Below are 7,631 nucleotides of genomic sequence, written 5' to 3'. Positions count from 1 at the left end.
TACTTACTAACTTGGAGGGACCATTCTCCTTCCTTTCTCCTCCCATAAAAGTTTTGTGATGATAATTGGAATTGTCAAGCACATGGTTTATTTTTGGAGGAGCATCTAACAGGTCTAGGGTGGGTCATGAAATCAAAGAAGTTATCCAAATATATGCATTATTTATTTTATGATTATTTAATATTATTATCATTATTTATTTTAAATATTAATTAATGATATAAAATAATAGGTAAACTATTAATTATTATTATATTTATATTAAGTATTTAAATATATGCATTTATTAGCTTGGATAACTTATAAATATTAATTATTATTATATTTGGATAACTTATAAATGATAATTGCCTCTAACAGGTCTAGGGTGGGTCATGAAATCAAAGAAGTTATAACTTATAAGCAATCATGCAAGTTATTCTTTCTAGATGCTAAAATCTTTTGAAATATTTTCCTACCTTTGATCAATTTTGTGAAAATGTGGCTTCTATCACCACCTCATCATACTTACGTAATCGCATAGCCACAAGCAACTTCATTCTAGCTAGCCTGAGGGATATTTTTATATTAGAAAAGTAATATGCGAATGACAATTACTCCTTTCGGGTGTGGTAAGAAACCTCTTGAGAAATTTTGCTTTCATGATATAAGAGAAATTATATTTATATTACTCTTTAATTTCTATAGTTATTTCTGCACCTAAGTTTGAAATAACGACCGACGTGATAGAGGGAAGAAAATAATTGTACAGAGTTATTGTAACAAATTAAGCAAAACCACTGCCACACCAATTACACAGTTGCCACCATGATCCACAACAACATACATACATTCCACCTAACCTAACAGTGAGCAAAACAGAACAACATGAAAGTGAAGATTTGAAGAAGACCTTCAGATGAGTCCATCAGAGGCGGAGGCGGAGAAGGCAACGGCGTGGTGGTCCTGGAAGCAACAATCGAGAAAAGGAGCTTGCGAGGCAAAGACTCTGATTCACGAAATTGCAAAAGCAAAGTGAGAGATAGAGAGTAGAGAAGCACTTTCAGAATTGGGGAAAACAAAAACCTACCTATTCATGGCGGTGCGCGCTATGGGCTGAGAATGGGAGAAGTTCTCAATTTTTTTATTTCAATTCTAATTAAATAAAGTTTTTATAATAAAAAATTCAAGAGGGAAAATTTCCCTCCAAATCTAAATATGTATATATTGTGTATATTTTTCTTTAAAAAATGTTCAGCTTATTTAAAATTTTAATTAACTGTTCCAAATTAAAATTTAATTTATATTTAATGACCAGGTAGTATTTAGTATTAAAAAGTTAAACACAAAAATTTGTTACCTAATATCCTAAACTAATTTAAAATTTTAATTTCCATTTTATTTAACTTATTACTCATTAATTTTGATTTTAGTGATTGATTTCAATTTTCATAATCAATATTATGATTTTTTTCACCTCAAAAACACCAAAATAAATATTTACTCAAATAATACATGTGAACAAATATTTACATGGATGATAGACTAGAAATCGATTTCTCCCAAACAGATCTTTCACTTGCATAGTTTTAATTATTTTTTTTTAAACGCACTTTAGAAATTGGTTCCCCATAAAGTGATTTCTAAAGTAGGGTTTTATTTGTTATTTCTTCTCATTTTTAATTGTTTTCTATTTTTTCTTACAATTTTCATAAAAATTAACTGTTTTTTTTATTTTTTTTATTTTACTAATTTATATATACTAATTTATATAAAATATAATTTATTATTATGCGTCGGCATGGGATGAAATGCGGCATGATGAATCAGTGATGACACATCCAGCTAATAGTGAGGCTTGGAAACAATTTGGATGTACACATCTAACATTTGCACAAGATTTGTGGAATGTTAGACTTGGGCTTTGCACAAATGGGTTTAATCCATTTGGTAATTCAAGTACCCCATACTCTTGGTAAGTTTTTCTCACACCATACAATCTTCCCCTGAGTATGTGCATGAAAAAGGAATACATATTTCTTACTCTTGTGATTCTTGGACCAAATTCACCTGGTAGACGTTTAGATGTCTATCTCAGGTCTCTAATTGATGAGTTAAAAATCTTATGGGAGGATAGGTTAACGCTTTTGATGAACGGAAGAGGAAAAATTCTTTATGAAAGCAGCATTGTTGTTGACAATAAGTGATTTTCGAGCCTATGGAATGTTGTTTGGATGGAGCACTCATGGGATTTTTGCTTGTCCCTATTATATGGGGGATAGTAAATCATTTGTATTGAAAAAAGGTAGGAAACCTTCTTGGTTTGATTGCCATCATCGATTTTCGTCTCTTTTAAAAAGTTAACAATGGAAAACTCTTTGCCTCCACAACATTTAAGTGGGACATATGTCTTAACTCAAGTGAATTAGCTTAATGAAATCACTTTCAGGTTGAAATTAGGTAAACAAAAGCAACCTGGTCATGGTACAATACTTAACAAGAGCATATTTTGGAAATTGTCTTATTGGTCCACTAATCTAATCCAACATAATTTGGATGTTATGCATGTTGAAAAAAATGTGTTTGATAACATCTTCAACATTATCATGAACATAAAGGACAAGACAAAAGGCAATGCAAAGGCAAGAGAATATTTGAAGGTGATATGTAAACGTCCCAACTTAGAGTTGATAGTTGAGAATGACAGGTTTAAGAAACCAAAGGCAACATATGTCTTAATCTCGATAAAAAAATAATGGTATGTGAGTGGAGTTAAACAAATAAAGTTTACAAATGGGTATGCATTCAACATATCATGTTGCATTAATATAGATGAAGGGAAGATATATGGAACGAAAAGTCATGATTGTCATGTTTTTATGCAAAGACTAATTCCTTTGGCTTTTCGTGATATGTTGTCAAGGCCTATATAGGAAGTATTAATAGAACTCAGCTTGTTCTTCAAAAAGATTTGTGCAATTACCATTGTTAGACATTCCATTATTGAAATAATTTGCAATCTAGAAAAGATTTTTCCATCAACATTCTTTGACTCGATGAAACATTTTGATGTGAACCTGAGTAGGAGCGGATCGTTTGATACAAGCTACGGAGATTTGGATGACGCCACTTCCAGTGAAGGAAGATAAGTCAAGGTAGACGCCACAAGGATTACCTTGATAAGTCTGAGATTGGTTCAACAAGGAACTCAAAGAGAAACTCTCACCAAATTTTATCAAATGCCAAAAGTTCCTTTATTGAAAACAAAAACCAATACTTATAGTGTATCCGAACAAAAAGATAAAAATAGACATGGGCCTTCTAAACAGTTTGGGCCAAAATTACAATAAATAAAAATTATAACTAAAAACATATTTAACTTGGGCCTTCAGCAAAAATTAATAGTCTTGGTAGTGTCTCTGCCTCTGGGCCTTCATCTTTCTCCACTTGGGCCTTCAATCATCATCAATGGCATCTATACAAATGACCAGCCTTGTCTCTATGACGTGTTGGGCCTGTTTAAGTCTGCCTCTGGTCATGGGCCCTTCAAGTGCTTCATGGTCCTTGTCCTTAGTTATGTCCTCATCACTCCCTCCTTCTTGAAAAGGATTTGTCCTTAAATCCAAGGCTCCTCTATCTGCATCAAAAAGAGATAGATCAGACACATTGAAAGTGGCACTTACATTATAATCACTAGGCAAGTCAATCTTGTAGGCATTATCGTTGATCTTCTCCAACACTTGGAATGGTCTGTCTCCTCTAGGTTGAAGCTTGGACTTCCTATGTTCTGGGAACCTCTCCTTCCTCAGGTGTACCCAAACCCAATCACCTGGTTCAAGCACGACTTTCTTTCTGCTTTTGTTGGCTTGCCTTGCATAGCTCGCATTTTTCTTTTCAATTTGAGCCTTCACTTGCTCATGCAGCTTCTTCACATACTCAGCTTTAGCCTGTGCGTCCTTATGCTTAAACATAGCAATGTTAGGCATAGGCAACAAATCAAGAGGAGTCAAAGGATTAAATCCATACACTATCTCAAATGGTGAACAATTAGTTGTGCTATGGACAGCCCGATTATAAGCAAACTCGACATGAGGCAAACATGCTTCCCAAGATTTAATATTTTTCTTTAAAACAGTCCTAAGCAATGTACCTAAAGTCCTATTGACTACCTCAGTTTGACCATCAGTTTGTGGGTGACAAGTAGTAGAAAACAACAATTTAGTACCAATCTTACCCCACAAGGTCCTCCAAAAGTGACTAAGGAATTTTGCATCCCTATCACTGACAATGCTCCTCGGTAATCCATGAAGCCACACTATTTCTTTGAAAAACAAATAAGCCACATGACAAGCGTCATCCACTTTCTTGCAAGGGATGAAGTGTGCCATCTTAGAAAACCTGTCAACAACAACAAACACAGAATCCTTTCCATTCTTGGTTTTGGGCAGCCCCAAAACAAAGTCCATAGAAATGTCAGTCCAAGGATATTCAGGAATAGGCAAAGGAGTATACAATCCATGAGGTTTAACCTTAGATTGAGCTTGTTTACACACAATGCAATGACCACAAAACTTATGCACATCACGCCTCATATGAGGCCAAAAGAAATGCTCTTGCAGAATTTCCAGGGTCTTTTGAATCCCAAAGTGTCCCATCAACCCCCCCTTATGTGATTCACTCACAAGCAACTCTCTAATGGAACACTTAGGCACACACAATTTATTTGCTTTAAACAAGAATCCATTATGCCTATAGTAACCATTTTCAGAAAACTTTTCACATGCAGCAAAAATTTCAGCAAAGTCCACATCATTCACATACATGTCTTTCAAAGACTCGAGACCAAACAGTTTAGTTTCAAGCATAGCAAGTAAAGCATGTCTCCTAGACAGCGCATCAACCACTACATTCCCTTTCCCTTTTTTATGTTTGATGACATATGGAAATTGCTCTAAAAACTCTACCCACTTAGCATGCCTCTTATTAAGCTTTCCTTGGCCTTTTAAGTATTTTAAGGACTCGTGATCACTATGGATGACAAACTCTTTGGGTAATAAGTAATGCTACCAAGTTTGTAAAGCTTTAACCAAAGCATACAATTCCTTATCATAAGTTGAATAGTTAAGGGCAGCGGCTCCTAACTTTTCACTAAAATAAGCTATCAGATGTCCCTCTTGCAACAAAACAGCCCCAATACCCACATTTGACGCATCACACTCAATTTCAAATGATTTTGCAAAATTAGGCATAGCAAGAATGGGTGCATTATTTAACCTATGTTTGAGGGCAGCAAAGGCCTCTTCTTGTTTCTTACCCCATTTGAAACCCACATTCTTCTTAACAATTTCAGTTAGAGGTGCAGCCAATGTACTAAAATCCTTAACAAATCTCCTATAGAAACTTGCTAAACCATGAAATCCCCTTACCTCACTCAGGGTCTTAGGTGTTGGCCATTCTTGGATGGCCTTAACCTTTTCCACATCCACCCGTACTCCCTCAGCACTAACAACAAAACCCAAAAACACCACATGATCAGTACAAAATGAGCACTTTTCTAGGTTGGCATACAATTTTTCTTTCCTAAGCAATCTTAAAACAGATTGCAAATGTTCAGCATGCAAATCAAGACTAGTGCTATAGATAAGAATAACATCAAAGTACACCACCACAAATTTCCCAATAAATTCCCTTAAAACATGGTTCATAAATCTCATGAAAGTACTAGGTGCATTAGTCAAACCAAATGGCATAACCATCCACTCATACAAACCATATTTTGTTTTAAAGGTAGTTTTCCATTCATCTCCCTCTATAATTCTAATCTGATTATAGCCACTTTTCAAATCAATTTTGGAAAACACACATGCACCATACAGTTCATCAAGAAGATCATCTAACCTGGGAATTGGATGTCTATACTTGATGGTGATGTTGTTTATGGCTCTACAATCAGAACACATCCTCCATGAGCCGTCCTTCTTGGGTACTAGAATGACAGGTACAGCGCATGGACTCATACTATCTCTCACCCAACCTTTGCTCAGGAGTTCGGACACTTGCCTTTCGATCTCCTTAGTTTCTTGTGGGTTGCTCCTATAAGCTGGCCGATTGGGCAAGGACACTTCTGGAATGAGATCAATGTGATGCTCAATTCCCCTCAATGGTGGTAAACCATCTGGTACACTTGCTGGAAACACATCATCAAAATCCTACAGAAGAGACTGAATACTAGAAGGCAATTTAAATTCATCAATTGGGTTAGCATGCAACATCTAACGTTGAGAAAACAATAAATAGAGGGGTTGTCTCGCACAAAGCACCCTCCTTACCTCCCTTTTTGTTGCTAAACAAAGTTGTTTTCCCTCAAGTGTTTCACTCTTTTTGTTTTCTCTCTTTTCCCTCTCAAGTGTTTCACTCTTTTTCTTTCCTCTCTTTTTCCTTCTCAAGTGTTTCACTCTTTTTCTTTCCTCTCTTTTTCCTTCTCAAGTGTTTCACTCTTTTTCCTCTCAAGTATTTCACTCTTTTTCCTCTCAAGTGTCTCACTCTTTTTCTTTTCTCTCATTTTTATTCGATCCTCACAAACCTCTTTAGGAGATAACAGTTTGAGAACAATTTTCTTGTCAGCTTGCTTGAAAGATATTTTGTTGGTGAAGCCATCATGCACTGCCTGGGTATCATACTGCCACAGTCTTCCTAGCAGCACATGGGTCACTTCCATTGGGACCACATCACACAGCACCCTATCATTATATCTCCCAATGGTGAGACACACCTCAACCTGTTGAGTCACTTTTACCTCTTCATTTTCACTAAGCCACTAAAGTTTGTATGGTCTAGGATAGGGCTTAGTTTCCAAATTCAGTTTGGTCACTAATGTGGAACTTACAACATTGGTACAGCTTCCTCCATCAACAATTAAAGAGCACAACTTACCATTAATTACACACCTGGTGTGGAAAATATTTTCTCTTTGATTGTCATCCAGTGGCTACATTTGATTTCCCAACAGCCTTCTCACCATCAACATATCACCCAGCATAGCTTCCTCCTCATACACTTCTTCTTCCACTTCTTCTTCACTGATTTCAGACTCACAAGTGATTTCTCCATCAGCCTTCATGATCATGGTCCTCCTGGTTGGACATTCAGAAGCAATATGTCCTCTGCCTAAGCACTTGAAACATTTTATGTTTCTAGTTCCAGTATTGGATGAGGAAGTGGAGGTGTTATGTTTGCTTCCACCTACACTGGACGCTGTTGAATTTCCATGTGGGGATGTGGCTGCAGGGCGGAACGAATTACCTCCCTCCTTCTTGGATCTGTTGGTCCAGTTCTGGTTGTAAGTATTGGGTGAGTTCCTCCTTGTTACACTTTTTCTTTTAATTTGTTGTTCAACCCAGAGCGCCCTATGTAACAAGTCATCCAACGCCACATACTCCTGTAATTCAACAACATCTCTGATTTCAAGGTTTAGACCATTCAGGAAACGAGCCATTGTGTCTTCGGAGTCCTCTTCGATGTTGGCCCTCACTAACGCCATTTCCATCTCTTTATAATATTCTTCCACGGTTAAATTCCCTTGGGACAGCCCTTGGAGTTTATGTCGCATGGTTTTGTTATAGCTAGTGGGCATATACCTTTTTCTCATCATC

The 7,631-nt window shown here is 36.4% G+C and overlaps 1 long non-coding RNA gene across 1 annotated transcript; it reads right to left on the bottom strand.

Moving 5' to 3' along the window:
- Positions 1–704: 704 nt before the first annotated feature.
- Positions 705–1,115, bottom strand: LOC114405428. The gene is made up of 2 exons (XR_003665216.1): positions 1,070–1,115; positions 705–988 (listed from the first exon to the last, which is right to left on the bottom strand). It is a non-coding gene; the product is annotated as an uncharacterized LOC114405428 (long non-coding RNA).
- Between the last annotated feature and the right edge of the window lie 6,516 nt (positions 1,116–7,631).

This window comes from Glycine soja, chromosome 3 (assembly GCF_004193775.1).
Source record: "Glycine soja cultivar W05 chromosome 3, ASM419377v2, whole genome shotgun sequence".
In the NCBI taxonomy this organism is placed as follows: domain Eukaryota; kingdom Viridiplantae; phylum Streptophyta; class Magnoliopsida; order Fabales; family Fabaceae; genus Glycine; species Glycine soja.
The sequence above is the reverse complement of the archived record's forward strand: the minus strand, read 5'-3'. Positions and strand labels throughout refer to the sequence as shown.